The sequence below is a fragment of the Protopterus annectens genome, chromosome 3.part1 (genome assembly GCF_019279795.1).
Source record: "Protopterus annectens isolate FY-2018-M chromosome 3.part1, PAN1.0, whole genome shotgun sequence".
Lineage (NCBI taxonomy): Eukaryota > Metazoa > Chordata > Ceratodontiformes > Protopteridae > Protopterus > Protopterus annectens.
The window spans coordinates 1,803,003,400-1,803,027,580 of NC_056732.1; positions in this window are offsets into that span (position 1 = coordinate 1,803,003,400).

Consider the following 24,181-nt stretch of genomic DNA (forward strand, 5'->3'; position numbering starts at 1 on the left):
TACACCTCCCAGACTGTATTAAATTATATTCTTTGTATAATACAGTACAGTTGTTAGAGGGTGTTTTAAATTTGCTGTGTTGAATGTTTTGCCAGAAAACAATGAAACAAAATTCATGCACAAATAATGACAAAACTGCCCAGTTCAGAACATTTCCATCATAAAAGTCTACTCAAACTTATACAATCCACCAGTATCAGTAAAAATGCACAATCTCTACAGAAGTAAAAGTCATCTAAATAATTCCACATTAAAGACATCTGTAAATAATGAAGAGGTTGCTGCTAGCAAACAACATTATATTTCATTGTTTCATCTACAAATAAAGTGTCTGTTGCCCTAGAGGAATAAATTGTCCATGTTACATTAAAAAAATTATAAGCTAGTAATATTGCAATAGGGAATGGATGGCAAACTGATAACAGGTTCATAGTTACTAGGTATCTCAACCAAATAGGACATTCTCAGGACTGCAGCATCCACCCCATTTAAAGGTACAACACAATACAGTATCAGCAATGCATCTACATGCTGTGGGAATAGAACCCACAGCCTTCTGCATCAAAAGCAGGTACACTACCTGTTGTGCTATTAACAATGCAAGCTGACTCAGCATAAGCAGCACTATTCTCTTCCACTGAAGCTCTTAGCTCCTTGTAAAATCCACTTGACACTGAACTGTATCTCTCAACTTTGCAGCACATGAGCACAAGAAATCTTGAAAAAGCCAAAATGTATTGGGGCGAAACAAAAGCCCCAAAGCCAGGGACACATTTTAAACATTGCTTGTATAACTTTGGAAAGTTGTTAGAATAAAATGCTATGCTACCACCATGCATTTCACTGCCATGTCTTGAACCCAGGACCCCATGCACTATACTCAGAGCAACATACCACTATGCTAAATCAGCTGTTTCTTGAAAGACAGGAAGATTGAAACTTAAATGGCTATCACTTAATGAATTCAGTTCTCACCACAGCTCTCAACCTCTTAGCACAAAACACCTAGACAAAGCCAATAATGGGGGAATACAGCCCCCAAACATATTCAGTGAATTCAGTTCTCACCATAGCTCTCAACCTCTTAGTAGTAAAAAACCTGCACAAAGCCAATAATGGGGTAATACAGCACCAAAAACAGGGGCAAATTTCAAATATTGATCTTATAAATTTAGAAAATTGCTAGAATAAAATGTTTTGTGTTACTGTGTACTTTTGGAGGCATATGAAGTTTGAAATTCAAATGTATGAAAATCCAGAAAACCACAGATTTTATGAGGAAGAGAACACAACTATGAGGCAAAATCTGAATGCTTTTCACAAGTGGTGGTGGGTAGGAAATTCAGATTCTTGCTACCTGTATCCAAGGCTGAGAGTTTGAACCTGGGTTTGTCTCTAGCCACCAGTTATAGTTAACTGAGGCATTTTACACACACGTTTCCATAATGCCAAGCATAGATTGCAAACCTTGCAGTCTGTAAGCGCATAGACTTCATCTGTAAGACTGCTGCCTTCTTCCAAATCCAGGGGGGCTGCAGTCCAATAGGATGAGCTGCCACTGCAGCATGCATCGATTGAAACTGTAGACTCATTTATGGACCTGGCTATATGGGTAGATCCAGCTGAGTTTTTCTAATCATATCGTCCAATTGGTTATAAACTATAGGTTGTATAAAAAGATTTATAAAGTCTACAAAATCAAAAATGATGAAACCATTGTTTGTTAGTTACATTAGACCCAAACTTTAGTATGGAATAACAATATAGAAACCCTATAAGAAAACAAGCATGAGTAAACTGGAAAGAGAACAGCGGAAATATACCAAGAGCATCCATGGATGTGAACATTTAAGTTATTATGAAAGACTAAAAATATCTGAACTTTTACAGTGTCTCTTACAGCTATCTAAAAGAAGATCTTATTCAGGCATATAAGGCACTTAGAAACAACTACCTCTGGGAATGTGTGGGGTTATCAAGAAGTACTAGAGAATCATGAAACAATCTATGTAGAAGATTCCATAGGAATGAGAAGTGTACTAATTGGTTCTTGAACAGAGTAGCTGATGCATGGAACAGACTACCAAATTACATTAAAGCAAGTACTAGTTTAGATATTTTTAAGAACAGCCTGGGCACTTATTATGGGAACAAGTGTTTTTGTATATTGGCAAGTTAAAATGGCATTAATGCCCATTCTTGAAATATTTGTATGAATGTATGTATGTATTGATCCCAAGGCTTGTAGAGTCAATTGAGCTGATAGAGAAGAAGTTTGGATTATCATTCTGACTTGAAATTGAGTAGTTTGTACCCTTGGTAAGAGAAGGGACACAGTCACAGATACTGTACTGAACAAGGCCCCTATGAACTCAGTTTGAGATGGTTCTAGCTGAGATTTGCTGTGGTTAATGGTAATTCCTAGATGAGAGCAAAGCTGGAGCACATAATCTTGTTCATTTATGAGAAGATGCCTGGTTGGAGTAGTTATGAGTTAGTCGTCCAAGTAAAGAAACATTCGGAATCCCTGTAATCTCAAGTGCATTTGGTGAACATTCTGGGGGCTTTGGTGTGGCCAAAGAGCAGAGCTCTGAACTGGCTCCCAGCCAGAAGCATAGGTATATTTTGGATCATCTGTGCATTTTTATGTTTCAGTATACATCCTGAAGATCTATTGCGTACATCCAGTCATCCTTGTGTGGGAAATGCAAAACGGACTGAACTGTGACCATACAGAACTTTGTGTACTTAAGTGATTTGTTCAGATTGCTGAGATAAAAAATTGGTCTCCAGTCTCCTGTTTTCTTTGACACTAAAAAATACTCAAGTAAGTTCTGGACTCTTTCTTGTCTAGGGGGACCTCTTGGATTACTCTCTTTTTTCTAGCAGCTTTCTTATTTCTAGTGCTGCTGCTTTACTCTGACTTGGTGGAACATCAGGAATTTTGCTTACTGCTAAGGGGGGAATGGAAAAGGGTATTATATAACCTCTGTAAATAATCCTCTGCACCCATGTCTCTTTTGTCATGTCTAGCCAGGCTTTCTGGTGCAGGGATAGATGACCCCGACTGTCAAAGTGTCCCTAGATTCTTTATTCTGCAGACCTCCTCTGCCATGTGGGTGGCATCTCCCATTAGAGTTCCACACCTCTGCCCTTGGGGGAACTTTCTCCATTTGTATATGAAAAGGATCCTGGGATTTTCTGAAACACATTTTTTTGATCACCTCATTGATTACTAGAGAAGGCTCTTTGGGGATTCAAAAAGCATGCACCCATCCTGCTCACACCTGGATAGTGTGCCTTTAACTTCCAGGTCAAACATAGAACTTCCATCAAAGGGAGCACTGATGAAAAGGACTTGAAGGGCTCCACAAAATCATATAGGCACATCCAAGCATGTCTCTTAATGGAAATGCCTGAACCTGCCTCCCTTGTGGTACCTTCAGATGCATGTGAAATTGTATGGATGAATTCAAAAGTGGCTGTAGGGTAGCCTGCTGTGAGGCAATAGATGTCTCTGCCTTAGAAGTGATGGTCCTGGAGAGAAAGAATTGGGGAGTTCTTTAATGAAATCCCTGAAATGTGCCAAATAATTCAGTGACTTAAGTGCAAATGTTACTAAAGCATATACATGTTTCCCAAATCTGTCCAACACCCTAGACTCCCTGTTGAGGGGGTGAACAGATAAGCAGTCAGGCAATGTTTCAGCAGCACTGATAGGGCCTGTCAGAGAAGGATCCAATGAAGTGCTGATTTTGTAGACCCCCCTCTGCCTCTGGTGATGCCTCCAGTTTAAGTCTCCTCCTCTGCCTCTTGAGGAAGTATCCCCATATGAGTCCTCGAAAGGACCCTGGGATTTCAAGAACCACATTTTCTTACCACCTTGCTGGTTCCTAGAGAAAGAACATTGAAGGGTAGAAAACTTGACTCCAGTGCCTGACACGGTCTTTCCTTCCTGCTTGCTGTGGGTGAGCTTCTCTTTTACTGATGGCTCGAACAAAGAGGAGCCATCAAAAGAGGCATTAAAAAAGGACATCGTGAAAGCTTCTGCACATTTGCATAGCCTCATCCAGACATGTCTTTGAATGGCTAAGCCTGACCAGGTTTCTTGAAAAGCACCCTCCACTGCATGGGAGATCAGCCTCATTGATGAATTAGCAATACAGGAAATAGTAGTCAGTTGCACAGAAATCTGCTTGAGATCCTCCTTCAACTTGCACTCAGCGAGAGAATTTGAGAGCCCCTTGATCAAATTTCTCTGTAAATGGGTAAAGTGTGCCAGGTAATTTAATGACCTTGGTGCAAAAGTGGCTGAGCCATGAATGCATTTACCAAACCTACCCACCGCTCTGGACTTCCTGTTTGGTAGATGGACAGAGGAGCTTTGTTTGGCTAGCACTTCTTAGTGGCTGCTCCCACAACAATGGCATCAATGAGGACTTCCTTACTCCAGTGGGCTCTGTCTGCGGGGGTAACTAAGAATTTGTGCAGCCACCTGGGGATAGATTTGACAGTGTCCATTTCCTTCCACTCCCAGTGGAAATCTAGATCAGTAAGGTCATCGGCTGGGCGGGGTCACTCAAGACATAGATGGGCCAAGCCCAAAAGCCTCCAAGAACACTGGCTTCCCCAAAGATAGAGCATGGGAAGGCAAGCCACTTTTCTGCTTGAGAATTTCCATGAAGTCTCTAAAGGAGATGGCATCAGGTGGTGATCGGGGGAATCCTTCTCCCTCCTCAAAGGCAGTATTTTCCATGAGAAACTCCATAGAGGAGTCTATGTGCCTCCTCTCGCACATCTTCTTCCATGGCACCTCTTCCATGGGATGCTCGAGACAGGTCTCGGAAGAAGAGAAAAACCCTCTGGGGAATGAGTGTGAAGGCTTCCAGGATTGGGATGACTCTGAGTAGCAGAAATGATAGGCTCACAGCTCAGACTGGATGAAGGAAAAGGGGTAGAACCTGAGATATGAGAGGATGGCTCTCTCTGTAGAGAGAAGACCCCTTCTACAACCCAAAAGACCGAAGAACCCATGGACACTCCTTCTCCCACCTCAGAGCTGAGGAGGAGAGGTCAAGGCCAGCATCATATCTGAGCCCCCAGAGAGAATTGGACCTGAATTGTCATGAGCTGTGGCACCAACGGGAAAGGACAGATCCAACAAAGTCAGAGCTGAACCCAACCCACTGGACCTGGCACTGATGTCCCAGATCCAAGAATTGCTCTGATCTGATGGCATTGGATGAGAGCTGGTCAAGGAGACTGCTGGAGTCAAGGAAGGTGGCTTCCTCAGATCCGACACCAACTATCTTGGGTATATAGGATCCTGGGACTCCAAGACCACTGGTCAGATCAGAGAAGGACACTGTACAGGCTGAGCAGGTGCACTGATGTTTAGTGAGGGGTCGGAGTTGGGCAAGACCCCCATCTGTACCTGAGCTGTGAGAAATTTTTGCCTCTGTCAAGCTCCTAGAGGATCTGGATGAAGCTGAGGAAGCAGGCCTAGAATGTTTTCAAGGGATCTCAAACAGCTGAGAGGACAGAGCTGGCGAAACAGTCTTCAATGCCAATTCAGGCATTCATCTCCTAGCTGGCAGATCCAGGGGTCTGGGATCCAAGTAGGACATGGATGGGACTGGGAAACCTGCAATGGTTATGATGCTTGTCAGATGCAAAGATACCTGTGGATCAGAGGGGGTGGTACTGACTTTGGCTCTGAAGCAGTAGGATCCGAAGATTTTTTTGAGGTGGCTCCGATGAAGCCCTAGTGGATATCTCCAAAGTCCACTAATTAGATTCATGGTGAGACTTGGAGGGGGTTTGAGCTGCAATGGAAGAAGAAGAAGCAGAAGTTGGAAGTATACCTTTAATTATTAATTTATTTCTCTGGTCAAACAGGGCCCTAGTGTTGAAAGAAGCACAAACGCTACAATCAGAATTGAGTTGTTCTGGCCCCAGGCAATATATGCACTTCTTGTGGGCATCAAAGTTGGAAACAAATAATTGGAGAGGGAAAGGTAAGAAAATAGAAAGAGGGCAACAATACATATGGACTGCAGGCAAGAGACTACTTCCCTATCAGTGACTGAAATAAGAGCATAGGCAAAGAGAAAGGCTCAGGGGAATCCTGAGTAAAAGACCTGCACTGGTAGAGTTTTTAGTTGAATCTAGAACAGAAGCTGCTGTTAAAAAAGGATAATTAGTAGGGCACATATAATATTGCATGATAACTACAGGAGTCAATCAGAGGAGGTTAGAAAAGATTGGGAAGAGAATACCTAAACAAAAGAGACCTCCAAGACAAAAACACATGCAAACTCCGAAGCCTACCACACCACACAGTACATGTAGTCCACATGCCTGTGTCTCACAGCCATCAAGGCATAACCATAAACCCAATATATTAATCATAGGAGACTCCATTGTGAGACACACAGATGTGCCCCTCACCAGGCTGGATAAGGAGAAAGTCATGGTAAGTTGCTTGTCAGGTGCCAGAATCAACCACATCACCGATGCACTCAAGATCCTCAACAAGTACTGCTATGACTCTGTCATAGTATATGGTGTGAATGACTTGAGTTGTACCTCTCTGGACTATATGAAGTGAGATATGATTGAGCTGACTGAATATGTGTTCCCGGCAGGTATATCACTAGCCTTAAACAGCATTCTACCATCACCCAGAATGATGCCTCAATACAAACGAAAAATTATTGACTTTAATAATTGGGGAACCAGTACCTGTCGGCCTGGGAAGACATGATTGACAGACCATGATGCTCTGCCAGATATGGCCTGCATCTGTCACCATTGGGCTTCAGAGTCCTGGCAAAGGCTCTTACCTCCCCCATAGTGCCTTTTTTATGCACTGTCTTGAGGTCAAAACTACCAACATGATAATCTCATCTAAATGCAATTTAAAGGTCATGCTGCTGAATACTGGGAGTCTCAGCATAAAATTCCATTGATTGCAAGCATTCTTAACCCTGGAAGATGCTGACATTTGTGCAGTTACAGAAACCTGGTTCAAAGTTACAAAGAGTACCCATATTTTGCAGTTACAAGTCACTCTGATACAAATTGATTTTGCAATGCATTCAAGCATCTTTGAGTATGAGACTAAATGTTCTGTATGTATTCTGAGACATCAATGAACATAACATCCATGCAGTTCTTAGCAGACATAATACCTCTTTTGATATTAGTATGTGCAAAAGGACAACAGCATAAAAAAAGAAGTTATGTACTCACTATAACAGTCCATGTGTGTTGTCAATCTTTGCCTTAATTCTTACCAGGATGGGTTTGGATATGATCCTTGGATCCATCTCAGCCTTATATACAAGCTCAAAGTCTTCCACTATCTTGTGGCTAATCCCTATCCCAGCATGCAATAGGGCAACTCACCAGATCTTGTTTGCAGTTATAAAAAGAGAACACAAAATAATGGTAGTTTAATAACTTAAAGAACAATAAAGAAGGTCAGAGAACAATGATACCCAATTGTACCTACTCAGTCTTCCAGGAGTAAAAAGGCTAAGGGAAGGAGGGTGGGATGTAAGAATGAAGGCAAAGATGGACAACATACATGGAACATTATGGTGAGTACATAACTTCTTTATGTGCTGTTGTCAGATCTCATTTTCCTTCTGACTAGGATGGGACAGCGTCCCTAGCACCCTCTTTCTTGGGTGGCTCAAGGGAGAAAATTCTTTAGCATCGCAGAACCAAAGGATGCCCTGTTCCTGGAGGCCAAATTGACTTTGTAATGAATGATAAAAGTATGTGGTCTTGCCCATGTTGCCTAGCACAAATGGTATCAACTGGAAGTCTAGCCATAAAGGTTGAAGAGGTTGCAATGGCTCTATTAGAGTGGGCTTTAACTCTATAGGGTAGATATCTGTTTTGAGATTTATAAATGAAGGTTATGCAATCTGAAAGCCATTTTGAAAGTGTCACTTTAGAGACTTGAGTGCCTTTCTTTGAATCTGAAAAGGATATGAATAATTGATCAGATTTTCTGAAGTCCATAGTCCTGTGTAAGTAGAAACATAATTGTCTGTGCACATCCATTTGTTGTAACATGTATCCTGCCTTATTGTCATAATTTGGATAAAAAACTGGCAGCTCTATATATTGTTTCAAATTAGATTCTGAACATACCTTTGCTAAAAAGGAAGGGTTTGTTCATAAGGATACCCTGTCTTTATGGAACAGCAAGTAGGGGGGCTTTATTTGCAAGGCTTGCAGCCACTCTTCTAGCAGAGATAATTGCTATCAAGAGAATAGTTTTCCATGTCAAGAATTTGAGTTCACAAGATAATGCTGGCTCGAACAGAGGGGGGGGGGGGTTAAATGTGATAAGACAAAATGTAGGTCCCATGGTGCGGGAGGGTCTTTGATAGGTGGTCTTATCAAAAAGGTGCCTTTAAGAAAGGCTTTACATAGTCTGTGAGACATAATATTGAGATCTGATTCACCTAAATGGAAATTGGATATCGCTGCTAGCTGAACTCTAATACTAGCTGTGGCTGCGCATTAATATAATAGTTGTTTCCAGGAATTCTAGTATAGAATTTACTGGGGCAGAAAAGGGGTCAATATGATTATGAGAGGCCCATAGTGAGAATCTTTTCCATTTAGTTCTATATATCTTTCTCATTGAAGCCTTATGAGAAGATATTAGGATGTGTTTAACTGATGGAGAGATTAAGAAACTTGGCTATGTTTGGAATCAGAGCAGCCAAGCTGTCAATTTGAGAGTCTGAAGGGAAAAATGGAGTGCTTCTGGTGCATGGGTCAGAAGGTCTGGAACTGGGTCCAGAATCCACGGCTCCTCCTGAAAATGAGGCCAGAGGAAGGAGAACCAGATTTGACGAGGCCAGTATGGGGCGATGAGTATCAAGTCCTTTCCCAAGCAATTGACTTTTTGCAAAACATTGGGTATTAACAGGAAGGGAGGAAAAGAATAGAGGAGACCTGAGGGCCAATCATGAATGAGTGCATCCCTTGGTGACTCCCCCAGAGGGGGAACAAGGGAAAGGTAGCTGCTGCATTTGGCATTCATGGATTTTGCAAAGAGGTCGCAGCAAGGCTGACCCATTTGTGGAAAATCTTTTCCGCTACTTCCTGTTTCAGGAACCACTCATGAGGCATCAGAATTGCTTTGCTGTGTCTGTCTGCTATCATGTTGGATTTCTCCAGAATGTGCGCTGCTATTGGAAAACATTGGGAGGGGGTCACCATTGCCATTCTCTCAGGGTCTCTTGCCAAACGGGGTAAGATCTGGTTCCTCCTTGTTTGTTTATGTACCATACAACTGACATGCTGTCTGTCTGTATTACAATAGTTCCCAGTGGAAGAGAGTCTTGGAATTCTTGAAATGTGAGAAGCACCGTTCTCATGTCTAGGACATTGATGTGCAAATGAGCCTCGTGATCCTGCCAAGTGCCTTGGACTGTCTTTCCCAGGTAGTGCCCTCCCACCATCCTGTCTTACAAGTGTCCATGGTCACTGCGGCTAATGGTTGGGAAGTATAAATGGTCGACCTAGTGTCACATGAGTGGAGTAAAGCCATCAACAAAGGTCTTTTTTGCAAGATTCTTTAAACAATATTTTGTGGGAGATATAGGCAGTTCCTGCATTGACCACTGGGTACACAGTAGCCACTGGAGAATTCTCATGTGCAGAAGTGCTAATGGGAATCAAGGTTATTGCCACTGCCATGGCCCCCAAAATGTTTAGGACCGTCCTTGCTTGTGCTTTTTTCTTTGCAAGAAGCTTTAGAACCTGACGTCATAGAACTTGCACTCTTTCTGGAGGAAGTTTGGCCATCATACCTGTAGTGTCCAATTCTGCCCCTATAAAGATGAGACATTGAGAAGGCAGCAAGGCAGATTTCTCATAATTTATTTTAATTCCTAGGTGAGACCAGAGCTGCAAGGTGGTGTTTCTCACTTTTATTAGTAGATGCTAGGTGGTGGCAGTTAGAAGCCAGTCATCTAGGTATGGAAATACTCGGAATCCTAGGCAACTCATGTGAGCCGTGACTACTGCCATACATTTGGTGAACACTCTAGGTGCTGTAGTGAGGTCAAAGGGCAGAGGGCAGAGCTCAAAACTGGTAGGGACTGGCTCATAGCCAAAGGTGCAAGTGTCTCCTGGATCACCTGCTCATTTTTATGTGGTAGTATGCATCCTGGAGGTCTATCGAGCACATCCAATCATCTTGTCCCAGAAAAGGGAGTATTGACTGCAGTGTTACCATCTAGAACTTGCACTTTCTTACTGATTTGTTTAGGTTGCTGACATCCAGAGGTGGTCTCCAGTCTCCTGTCTTCCTTGGAAGTAAAAAGAATCTTAAATATGTTTCGGATCCTATCTGATCTGCAGGGACTGTTTAGATGACTCTTTTGTCTAGCAACTTTTGAATCACTAATGTTCCCTGTTCCCTTTGACTGGGTGGAATGTCTGGGATCTTTTGTATGTTTAAGACAGGGAAGGAAAAGGGTAAGTAGTAACCTCTGGATATTATGTTTTGTACTCATTTGTCTCGTATTAATTGCCAGGTTTATGGATACAAAGATAAGCGGCCCCTGACTGCCTCCAGAGATGGACAGGTGGGCCTCCTTTCAGGAGAGCTTGAAAGGCTTACCAAAGAAAGAGTTTCTGCCATCCTGATTCTGTGGAACCCCTCTGTCACGTGGTCAGTGTCTTCCACTACTACTTCCCCCTCTGCCCCTGGGGGAAGGTTCACCACGTGTGTCCTGGAAAGCTCTCTAAGATTTTCAAAACCACATTTTCTCACTTCCTCTCTGGCATTTGGGATATTGTCTGGTAGGTAGGGATAAATGGACTCCTATGGCAGACAGAGTCTTTCCTTCTTGCTCACACCTGGTTAGTGTGTCCTTCACTTTAGCCCTGAACAGGGATGAGCCATCAAATGGGGCATTCACAAAGAAATATTTAAAGGGCTCCACGAAATCACACAAACGTATCCAAGAATGTCTCATTAGGGAAATTCTTAAACCCGCTGCTCTGCTCGCTCCATCTACTGCATAAGAAATCAGTCTCATGAAGGAGTTAACAACTGAATTTAAGGTAGAGAGCTGAGAGGAAACTTTATCTGAGACCCCTTCAGCTACTGAACCTTGGAGATTATCTCCTCACTCCATTAGGAGATTTCTCTGCAATCTAGTAAAATGGGTTAGGTAATTCAGCAATCTGAGAGCAAAAGTCGAGAAGAAAAAATGCACTTTCCATATTCGCCCATCGTATGAGACTCCTTGTTTGGTGTATGAACAGAAGAGGATGTCTCTGATAGTTCCTTCTACCATAGCATCTACTGGGACTCCCTTAGTTAAAATGGTTTTGCCTGATGGGGACATAATGAACACATTTGGTCTCCGAGGAATGGGTTTCACTGAATCTGGAGACTCCCTCACCTTTTGAGAGACTAGATCCATAAGCTCATTGAAAGGTGAAGACACTGAAGTGGAGGAAGGTTGAGATCCAAAGGCCTTCAGGTACATGGACTCCTCTGCGGAAGGTTTGGTGGACTTTCAGCCATCTCTCTAAGTATTTCTAGGATGTCTCCAAAAGAGACCTCATCAGGAGGTGACCATGGGGACCTTTCAGCTTGATTGAGGTCTGTATCAGCAGTGATGGACTCCTCTGGGAAGTCTAAATGTTTCCTCTTACATAATCTCTTCCAAGGGACTTCTTCAGAGGGGTACTCTGGAGAGGTTTCAGAAGAGTGGGGGGCACCCTGTGGGGACTCCTGAGGCCTGGAATCTCCACATACCTGTGGATGCAAGGGTATAGAGGAAGACACCAGTGCCTTTGGGGGAAGAATGTCCCAAAATGACAGTGGAATGCCTGTGGAGCCAGCACTCTCCTCATCACCTCAAAAGCCCCTGTCCCTGAGCCGAGGAAGTCCCTAGATCCGGTGAAGTCAGGGGAACCCCCATCAAGGATGATGACTCCATGGCTGAGGTAGGAGCCGAGCTCACCTGAGCTGATGCCCCAAGAGGCAATATTGGATCCAACTGTCTGGTCTGACTCACTTCCCTGGACCTGATTGGAAAGTGTCAGCTCCTAGACTCCTCAATCTCAGATGGAGCCGAGGACGTCGAAGCAATGGTTGGACCTAAAGATTCCGTAATAGGTCTTGGTTCCGATGGTTCTACTGATATCAACTCTGGGAATTTCTGCTTCGAAGTCAGAGGTTGAGGTTAGATTGGAGAAGGAATCGAAGCAGACGGGGAGGATGTGGTCAGATCTGAAGCCCTTGGGGTTGGATCCGCTAACAGTTTGGCCAGTGCTGGTGTCCTCAATAGCTTGTGTACCACTTGATACACATCATCATCGGATAGGCTCCTGGAAGACCGAGTGGAGGGGGCTGGAGATTGTGAAGGCTGGAGAATGGTTGATCTGAGAGTAGGGGAGAATAGCTCCAAGACAGGGGACCAGCTCTAAAACTCAAACTCCACTGGCACTGAGACTGATGGTGCCAAAGCAGTACATTTTTCGGATCTGACAGCCTTCAGATGTGGTGTAAACAATTTTGACATCTTTCTGAAAGAGTCTGATTGAACACTGGAAGTTCTTTTGCCATACTTATCAGATCTTGCAGCAGCAGACTGGTCAGACTTTGAAGAACCCTGAACTTCTTGAATTGCCTCAGAGAAGGGGGTTTTTAATAGACCTCATGGTATCAATTTGTTTTTCCTCTCTAGGAGAGCCCTGTGATTAAAGGAATGACAAATTAAACAAGACTCTTGGAGATGGACAGCTCCTAGGCAATAGACACAAATAGTCTCCTAGAATATGCAAGCCATGCAGAGCATGCAGGATTAGTTTAAGAGCTATTTTTGGCAATATGGCCACCTTGTGATCCGGGAATGAACTCCCGGGATGGGCACATGAGGTCTTAAACTAATCCTGCATGGACAGAGCTTGGGGATGCAAATGACCTCATTTGCAGGTGAAAACTATGCAAATGAGGTGAATTTGTGATCCAGGAAGCTGGAAGCTGTTTGTACAGGACTAGTGTAGTCTGTAGAAATGTACTCCATTAGTAATCGAGTACATTTCTGCAAACTATAAAACGGAGCCATGACAGCTCCAAATAAAGTGTGAATATGCTGTTGAAAGAATGCCAGTGGCCAAATATATGGCCATTGGCATCTCAAAGTGTTTTGGAAAAAAAAATAACATTTATATTTTTTTTGACAATACCGGCTGTTTAAGCGAAAGGCAGAAGCTCGCAAACGGAATCGGGCCAAAAAAAAAAAAAAAAAAAAAACTGAAATAAGCAATTTGGCCAAAATCAGTATTTTGCCATTCTACTCAGTGACAGGCATAAGACAACATGGCCAATGAATAATGGTTGCTAAGAGGAAGGCTCAGTGTGTGACATGTAACTATGCATTACCAGGCAATCCTATGCAAATGAGGAGTATGATACTGAATCACATATTTCCCTGCAGGTCTAGCATGCACCCAACAATGTAGGAGCAATGAACCACAGTTTAAGATTAAGAGCTAGATTACCTCATAAAGGGGTGTGTCATGTAAGTTGTAAGCTTACTTGAGCCCTATGGCCAGGTTTGCCTTTAGCTAAGCACAGCTAAGGCAGGGGGTGTGTCTAGGGCTGTATTATCTTACACCAAGAAAACCACGGTGTACACATGGTAAGACGAGCCAAAATCTTGTAAAAGGTGTTTACGCCACTTAAGCGGGTGTGCGCGCCACGCACCAGCTGTAAAAAAAATTAAAAAATGGAAATAGTAGCTCTGTGCACATCTGAGCAATGTGTTTGCATGGCACACCCCCAGGCTTAAACAGGAAGGTTATGGGAAGGGAAACCAACAGTAGGAAGGTAACCCAGGAGAACTAGCATAGCAGGCAGGTGAAATGTATCAGAATCAACCAATTACACAGGCAACAGACCAGCACAGCCCAGCACACTACTATAAACTATGCAAACACCTTTCCCTATGTTTTTCCCAGAAACTCTACACCACCAGTGTACACAAATGGGGAAATTTTAGCTAAGAAAAGCAACAAAATGATAGGGGCTGCATTCGCTCAAATAAATCAACATGTGGAAGAGGTTGAGGGTGGTGAGGATGAGAATGCTGTCGACTAACCCACAGTGAGGAGATGGAGAAGAGTGTAAAGACCCAGGGTAACCTACCAGGGGCTACATGAGCTGGAGATAGTGGAGCACTATAGGGTGGACAGTGACCTCCTACAGCAAATTGTGGAGCTGTGCCGACCACGCCTCACACACAGAACAAACAGAGGGGAACCCTTCCCATTGAATACCAAGGTATGTGTAGGGCTATGAATACTAGCCACAGGTACCTTCCAAAGGCCAACTGGGGATATCATGGACACCTCACAGGCATCAGCATCCAGGGTATTCCATCAGTTTCTAGATGCCATGTCAGCACATGCCGGTGGGCACGTATATTTTCCCAACACCTGTGATGCTTTGGCCATCAATATGCGTCTCTTCCACCAAATAACAGAATACCCTGAGGAAGTGGGTGCCATAGGTTCATAGGTTCATACTAGGCTATCTGCCCTAGGGCATTTATAAGCCTAGCCAGAATGTGTTTGGCTTTCGCCACCCATTTTAAATTTATTTTGCTATGCCCTTTTTCGAGGTTAGTATACTGTGCCTCGGTCTAACAGTAACACAGAAGTGATACCCAGGGTAAACCTATGATCTCCCATCCACTCATCAAGATTCCTCTTGAAGAGAGTCAATGAGGGACTCTGCCTAACCTGGATTGGGATTTATTCCAGAGTGAAGGGAGCCTCTGGGTTATGAATCTGTCCCTCCAGCATGTCCTATTTATTTCAGTGCTGAGGTTCAAGTCTCTTGAGCGCGTAGCTCGATGGGATTTGGATTTTCTGAGGTGCAGCATGTCCATTAATTCCGGGTTGGACATGGCTTTATACGTCAGGCATAAATCGCCTCTGAACAGGCGGTATGCCATTGAGTAGAGCTGGAGTTTCTTTAACCGGGCAGCATATGGCATCTGTTTGAGCCCTTTGATCCTCTTGGTGAGGTACTTTTGGGGTCTTTCCAGTTGCAGCAGGTGTCTGGTAAGGTACATCCCAAAAGAGGCATTGTACTCAATTATGGGCCTAATGAGGGATGAGTAAAGAGGCACGATGACCTCCCCTGATCTAGATGTGAATCCCTTCATGATTAGGTGGGTTATATAAAATGTTTTTCTAACCACTTTGGCCACATGGTTGTCAAATGAGAGATTGCTATCAACGTGGGTCCCCAGGTCCCTAATTACTTCTTCTGTACTTAATAGGTTACCACCTATGTGGTAATTTGTGGGCACTTTGTTTTTGCCAAAGGGGATGACTATACACTTTTTGGCATTTAGCTTGAGGTCATGGCTCTGGCACCAGTTGTCTGTTTCTATGAGGCCCTTTTGGAGGATGCTTGTGTCGGCTGGAGAGTTGATTATGGCGCCCAGTTTGCAGTCATCTGTGAACTTGGTCAGCCACAGTCCTTCCATGTTGGCCTGTACCTCCGAGAAATATATACCGAACAAGAGAGGTCCCAGGACTGAGCCTTGTGGAACACCACTTGTAACTGGTTTGTTGTCTGACATGGCTCCAGCAATTCTAACCATGTGGGTTCTGTCCTTGAGCCAGTTTGCAATCCATCTAGTGATATAGGGGTTTATATTTAAGCTGGTGAGCTTATCTATAATGCCTGAGTGGGGTATTGTATCGAAGGCTTTTGCGAGGTCCAGGTAGGCTGTGTGGACCACCTTCCCCTCGTCAATGGCCTTGTTGACTGTTTCAAAGAAATCAACCAGGTTTAAGAGGCAGGATCTGCCCTTAACAAAGCCGAACTGGGTAGGATCCAGTGTCTGTAGGTCCCCAATATCTTTATTTATGAGGTCCATGATGATCCTTTCCATTGCTTTGCAGACCAAGCTAGTCAGGCTTATGGGGCGATAGTTTCCAGGATCCGTTGAGGCACTACCTTTATGGAGAGGGACCACTGTTGCTGTACGTCACTCTTTGGGCACATATACTGTAGTAAGGCTGAGATTGAACAGTAGTTTTATGTTTAGGTTTAGCTCTTCTTGGAGTTCATGTAGGACGCAGCCCGGGACACCGTCTGGTCCCATTGATGCTGTGTTTTTTGCTTTGGAGAGGGCGGCTCTTACCTGAGCATCTGAGATGTCAGGGGGGCAGCACTCTGCTGGGATAGATATTTGCCCTTTTGGGGAGGGAGAAGTTTGCGCTGAACCTGTCAGCTAGGATGTTGGCAATGTCTGTGGGTTCAGTGTATTTTTTGACATTTTGGACTAATTCTGAACATATCTGGGAATTACCACCCAGGTTCCTAACATAACTAAAGAAAGCCTTGTGATTATCCTTAGTGTCCTGTGCAATTTTTCTCTCGAAGCTGGCCTTAGACAATTTTATGAGTGCCCGTAGTTTTTTGCTAATACTGATCAGTGATGCCTTCCCTTTTTGGGATTTTGCTCTATCATTTAGTAGCTTCCTCCTTCTATTGTATAGTTTGTTTATGGCTGGGGTCCACCAGACAGGACGTCTGCCTTTGGAGGATTGGGTCTTGGTTTTATTTGGGATCGCATGATCCATGCATTCCTGAAGGTGTTCATAGACTGCGTTTATAAAGGATTCTGCGGTCTGGGCCATATTTTCCATAGGCCCAGGGGCTTTGAAGGATTCCACCTCAGTTTTGAGGAGTGTGAAATTTGCTTTAGAGAAGTTTTTTACTGTGGTTTTCTGGGCAGGGGGTGGGGTCAGGATGTGAATATCCAGTCAGATTAGTTTATGGTCTGATCTTACCAGTGAGGGATACACTTCTGGTCAGGAGCATAGAGTCCCCGTGTTGGTGATGATCAGGTCCAGTATGTTTTCCCCTCTTGTGGGAGTGGTAATAAGTTGCTCCATAGCATTTGAGTTTATAAATTCTAGGAACCTTTGGGCTAAGGTGTTGGAGCTAGAGCAATGCTCCCAGTCTATGTTTGGGTAGTTGAAGTCACCCAATATAATGGTGTTTGGAGAGACCTTCATATTTTCCAGTGTTCTCAGGAAGGCCGAGTGGGGTTCCTGGGTTTGGGAGGGTGGTCTGTAGCAGGCTATAAACTGGGAGGCAGTTTTACCCACTGTTAGTTGCACATGGATAGTCTCTGATGCTTTGTGCTTTGCCACCAACCTGAAGGTGTGGGTATCTTTGATGAATATTGATACTCCCCCTCCTTTTGTGGTTTGGTCCAAGTTTTGGGGCCGAAAAGCATGGTATGAGGTATAACCTGGTAGTGCTGGGGTGCTCTCGGCAGCCCTGAACCAGGTTTCTGTTACTGCACAGATATCGATGTTCTCCATGCTAAGGAGAGTTTCGAGTGCATGCATCTTGAGGTTTAGACTTCTGGCATTGAGTATATTACTCTTAGTTTCTTATCCCTTGTGATTCCTATGGAGGTGGGTTTGTGTTTTGAGCCTTGCCTAAAAAAGGCACTATGGGGGTAGCAAGAGCCTTTGCCAATATCCAAAAGCCCAGGGGTGACAGGTGCAAGCCGTCCCTAGTGAAGCATCGTGGCTTGTCGAGCATATCATCCCAAGCTGACAGGCATTGGATCCCCTTTGAATGACACCAGTACTTAAGCCAATTGTTGAAATTGATCATCTTGTCTTCATATTGTGGCATCATTATTGGTGAGGGTAAGATGCTACTCAAGGTCAAAGTCATACCGGCCTGGGCTACATGCTCAGAGAGCTCCTTTATGTCTCTTTTCATGTAGTCCAGGGAGGTACGTCTCAGATCATTCACACCAGCATGGACAATGACTGAGTCATATTTGTACTTGCCTTGGAGCGACCTGAGTGCTTGTGTTATGTGGCGGATCCTAGCACCTGACAGGCTGCTCACCGTGACCCTCTCCTTGTTCAGCCTGGTGAGCGGGACGTCAGTGTGCCTGATGATAGAGTCACCTATTACAAGTGTATCAGGTGTGTTGTTTAGTCTTAAGGGCTGTGACTGTTTGGCACACTGGCTTTGTGAGATATGTGTTGCACGTGTTTTGTTTTTGGGTAGCAGTTGCTTGGGTGTCTGCTTTGGAGGTCTCTGCTGCTTAGGCAGATCTTTATTTAGAGCCTCCGAGTATGTTTTTGTGTGATTATGTGTTTGGTTTGCTGTCGTGGTAGGTCTATGTGAGACTGGAATTGTAGTGAGTGTGGTTTCCTTCTCCTCCTGACTGGTTATGCCAGTACTGAGTTGAGAGAGCTTAGCCTCCAGTTTGGCTATATGGTTGCATCTCTCACATGTGTTGGAATTTGTTGGGAGGATGAGAGGGTTGTCTGTGTACATGAGGCAGTTGTAACATTGCCTCAAGATTCCCAGATTCACCAGCTGGACTAGAGAGGAGATTGACAACTGACCTTTGGACATGCTAGAATAATATTGGGAATTCCTTAATAATTGAAAACAAGGGCCAGTGGGGAGTGAGGGTGTAGTGCTTTTAATTTTGAGTGCTGAGTTATATAACTGCTTTAGTGATAAGTGCCAGGTAACTTAAGTGCAATGTGTTACAGGTAACTTAAATGCAAAAACGACAAACAGTAACTTTCTTTCAAGTGAAACAAGGAAATAAGTACAGTAAGCAATGCCGATATCACTAGTGATCCATAGAAGCACTGAGAAGCCGCGTATTAGGTGGAATTAGCGTTCCAGGGAAATAACAAGCAAACAAACAACAAGCATATAAACAAAGCTAGATTCAGCAGGCCTGGATCTAGTCTATGCTACAGCAAACAAGGTGTACCAATTTCAGTAAGATACAGTTCAAATATTCAGGCACTATAAACCTTTAACCAGAAATTCCCAGCTCAGAAGGGCAGAGTCCAGCCTCTCCTCCCACAAGAGTGCAGACCACGAACCTTCTTAATGTAAAATAACTGGCCTGAAGCCCAAGTGCTTAAACCAGAACTAATACACTTTAAGAATAACAGACACTGGGCTCTCAATCAGCAGTTCCCAACTTAGAAGGATGAAAGCTACCTGTCCTGCCACCACAGTGCATGCCACAAACCTTCCTAATGTAAAACAACTGGTCTGAAGCCCAAGTGCTTAATCCAAAAGGCTTAGAATGATAGCTACACTTTAATCAAGTTACTACCAAGCAGTAATAAATACAATTGAATACTTTAGAGAATGCCTGGATTAGTGCTCAAGTTACACAAACAAAGCTAGATCCAGCAGGCCCGAATCCAGTCTATGCCACCGTAAACAAGGCGCACCAACTTCAGTAAGAAGCAGTTCAGATATGCATGCACTATAAGCCTTTAACCAGAAATTCCCATATCAGAAGGGCAGAGTCCAGCCTCTCCTCCCACAAGAGTGCAGACCACGAACCCTCTTAATGTAAAATAACTGGCCTGAAAGCCCAAGTGCTTAAACCAGAATTAATACACTTTTAGAATAACTGACACTGAGCCCTCATTCAGCAGTTCCCAACCTAGAATGATGTAAGCTACCTGTTCTGCCACTACAGTGCAGACCACAAACCCTCTCAGTGCAAAACAACTGGTCCGAAGCCCAAGTGTTTAAACCAAAAGGCTTAGAATGAGTTACACCAAGCAGTAATAAATACAATTGAGTACTTTTAAGATGATGCAAAAGTAAAATAAAGTAGGTAGAAACACAAGTACAGTTAAAGCAGATGAAATTTTTTTTTTTTTTTAAACAAGTGCTGAGATCAAAGAAACAGATTTGAGTGCTGAAACTAAAACTAGAAAACTGGCTAGTTATAAGAAAAAAAAAAACTAAGCTAGAAGGCTTATCTCCAACACAGAAGGGCTTGGGGGCTCAGAAGCCTACAAATAGTCTATACCACTTAACAGGAAAGGTAGGAAACAAGTTTAATTTTTTTTTTCTGTTTCCCAGATGCTCTCTTTGTACACAGTAGGAGTGCCTGAAATCAGAATATGATCTCACTGTACTCAGTTGAGTGAGCAAATGAGATGGGCCCAGAAGGAGTATCCAAACACAAATTTACAAGAGGGGCGGGCAGTTTCAAGGCCACTAAGATTAACACCAAAACAAAAACAGAGAGGGTGGGTGGGACTAACTGAAGAGCAGAGTCAAAACTTCCAGTTCAGTTAATATTCCTGCAACACAGTTAAAATCAATTTAAATACTGTATTTTTTTGAAAAACAAAGTGCAGATAAAGGTACTTAAATTCTTTTATACGTCCAGTTGAATACAGCAAGACTGAATGCACATATGCATCAAAGCACCACCTGGTGAGCAGGGTTGGGTCTACATCAACAGTAAGGGCTTCCCCTCCATCAACTGCCAGATCGTGTGCAATGCCCAGGGTATTATAATGAATGTGTTTGCTGGCTGCCCTGGAACCTATCATGACTCCCACATCTGGCATTTGATGCAGCTGTACCAGAGATTTACCAATGGGGACATCCCGTATGGTCATCTAGTGGGGGATGCTTGTTATGCACTGGAGCAGTGGCTGATGACACCCATCAGAAATACACACACATCCGAACAAGAACTTCATAATGAGGCAGACGCACAAACCAGAATCATAATACAGCATGTGTTTGGGATGCTCAAGTCACAGTACCTGTGCCTGGACATGTCCGATGGAGCCTTGTAGTACTCACCAGCTACATGTACCTGAATTATCATTGTATGTACCATGCTACACAATATGATCCTGCGGAAACAGCTGCGGCAGGAACAACATGGGGCAGGGCCACACAGCCCCCCACCATTGCCTAGGTCTGCATAAGCACAGAGTGACTCAGAGGAGGAACAACCTGAGCTGCCCCAGTAGGTAGAAGGAGGCCTTGGCAAAGAGGCAACGCATAGCACATAGACTGACACAGTTAGGACCCAGGGAATAGCACCTCTCTCTGGCTCACACATACAGTAAAAGGGATGCCAAACAAGGCACAACCTGTGCTTAACCATGTATAGGGAGTGTACTATGTGCATCTGACATAGGCAGCCCACCAGCACCATCCTCAATACTGGCACACCCACAAGGTTAGTCACTCTTCCTACCAATTACCAATGTATGGAGTAGTATGTGTAGTTACTTGTATCTATGGTATGGATGTCAGCATGCAAGGGAATCAGGTGGCTGATTGGGATGCCAGCCGATAGTAGACACCTCTAATGGCAGCATGAGATCTGTAACAAATACTGGTGCCACCATAGTAGCCTGTACTACATAAGGTGACAAAACCCACTGCAAGAAATGTGCTGACCCAAATGTGTGTCCACATACCACATACATGTGAGACTCACATACCTAACAACAGTCTCAGCTAGCAGGCCAGGTGTACACAAACACAAACAAAGGCTGTGCTAAGGCCTCTGAATGATGGCTATGGAGAACATCCCCACCAGACCAACACAGATAGACTACAACAGGTCAGGTAGGGGGATGTCACATCTGAAGGGTAAGAAGTCAAAAACTGAAATGTAGGTCAATCCAACATAAGGCCCATAGTACACTGATATGCCTCTAGTCAGTATGATAGGTTAGAATATGGAATGAAATGGAGTAGCTGAAATACCAGGACAGACATAGCAAAAGTGTACACCTGTCAGGTGTACTCACCCCCCAACCGTAAGTACAAATGTAGCAACAGTCAGGTGTGCCCCCCCCCCCCCACAATCCAATGTAGAAATGTGGTAACAATCAGGTGTGACCCCCTCCAAAAAAATCCAATGTAGAACTGTATCAACAGTCAGGTTTGCTCCCCCGCCACAATCCAATGTAGAAATGTAGTAACAGTCAGGTGTGCCCCCCTACAATCCCATGTAGAAATGTAGTAACATGTATGTGTAGGTATAATAACAGTGGAGCACTGATTACCTGAGCTGGCCAAGGTAGCAGGATAGATTGTAGCATGTGTACACTATGCAGGTGTGTGTGAGTTAGGTTGCTGTGTTGTGCACTGTGTGCCAGTGGTCAGTATGTATGCATGGTGATGTTTGTCCTGGTAGCCACTGCCCAGTACTGCCGAGGATAGGGCCAAGGTATCACAACTGCAGTGCCATACACAATGCTGTCCAGCCAAACACATGCCAGCAGTAAACCATAGTAAATGTTTAGAAGTACTATGTGCCACCATCTGAAAGCTGGACATGCCATGAATGTCAGCCCACATATACAAGCAGTACACAAGGGGAAGTACCCCAGACAGATAGTGTATAATATGTAAATGTGAAATGGACACACCTTTGCAATTTTACATACAGGTTTGCAGCACATCAATTGGGCTGTGAGTTGGGAATACTGATGTCATTTGGCCAAATGCTGGCAGACAGCAAAGGTCATAGGAATGATGTATGGAGAAACAGCTGATGTCCCTGCACAATCCTGCAGCAGTGGAATGCCCCATGCATATCTGTCAGTCAGATGCAAGTACTGTCCAGAGCACACATGCACCCAGCTCACACAACTACCACCCACAGGTACCTCACCGGTCTCATCCTTGCTGTAGTGAATGAGTACAATATGACCCCAACCTGTGTATGGCATTAGTAAAAGTATGCAGCATGCAGAGCAGGTGTCCCATGTGGGTGTGTCCCTAGCTGTGAGCAGCACCCTGCCAGCACCCACACCACTGAATCAATACTGACAGATGGTATTGCCATGAACACCTTGTGCACCCACCCTGTAACCCCAGGGGAGTATAGTTTACTGCAATCTGGGACTGTAAGAGTGACAGAATGCAATGGCCTGCTACATCTGGCCTGCATCACTACCAATTAGCCTACAATCACCTCCCAAAGACCTGTCTCTCACCCGTACTCCCAATGTATGTTATGTCATCGACCCCAAAATAACAACATAACACAGTCCACAGAACCCAGGTGCAAGCCCATCTGGACAAATCACAGTAACATGGCCACCATGTCTCACTGTATGAACTGTGGACCAACACCAAATTACTGCTGTGATGAGGTGATAACTATAGGGAAAATATCAGAGTATGTCCGCATGATGTATGGAAGAAGATAGAATAATGGAGGGGTGGGGGTGGGGTTGGAACATGGGCAGCATGGAGCGTGTGACATCCAATACTAAGCCGTGTGCACATACTATCCCTGGCTGCAAACACGAGAATGGCTAGCTAAAATCCTGCTCACACACCGCAGTGTGTAGGGATAATATCCAGAAGTATGACCCCTGCCTCTGGGTAACCTGTGTGAATCTGTACAGCTGTGAGTTATCACCACAGCAAAATATGGCCATACTGTCATGTCAATGGATGTACAACCATGGGATGCTTCCCCTCCAGAATGGCATGAGTGTGCAAGTATATGTAGGCTGCTGACCACAATACCGGACACAGCTGCATTCACCCTGTGTTCCCCAGGGCAAGCAAATTTGTCAACCTGACAGTACTTGATGACATAAAAAAATCACAGTGTATAACAGTACATATGTCTGAATATCTCTGCTGACTTCAGGACCATGTAGCAGAAGCAGCACAGACACACCTCCCTACAGTACCCCACCATACGTTGCCCTTTCTGAACCCATACTGTCAACTGATCTACAGATGTACTGCAGAAACATTTTGCTAGCTGTAGGTGTAGAACACAAAATATTGCACTGGAGTGCAAACAACCTGGAAAAGAATCACACATTTAATACAAAAGGTTATACTGGGCATGCTCCCACACTTTGGGAAATGAAGGCCATGTCAGACAACAAAATACTGAAAGGTCATACTGGTCATGCTCACACACTGAAATAAATGAAACTCATGTCTGCCAACAACAGTGGACCATACATATCTGTTAGTCACATATGTTAGTGCATACACTCATCAGTATGCACCAGTCATGCTTTGCCCAAGCATTGTATAGGAATACACACATATATTCAAGGTCAACACACTATAATAGGCCAAAGTAACACATACACAGATGCATGGAAGAGAGTGACAGTCACAAAGAGCCTACCATCATGAGGCCTGTCCCACCCAACATACATCCAAATGGCTAAAACCACATGATATGCAAATGTCAATCACCATAGACATTTGCCTCTGGAATCATTAAGCATGATAGTGTCTATGGTGCTAGTGTTAATTGTGCAACATGACTGTAGAAGT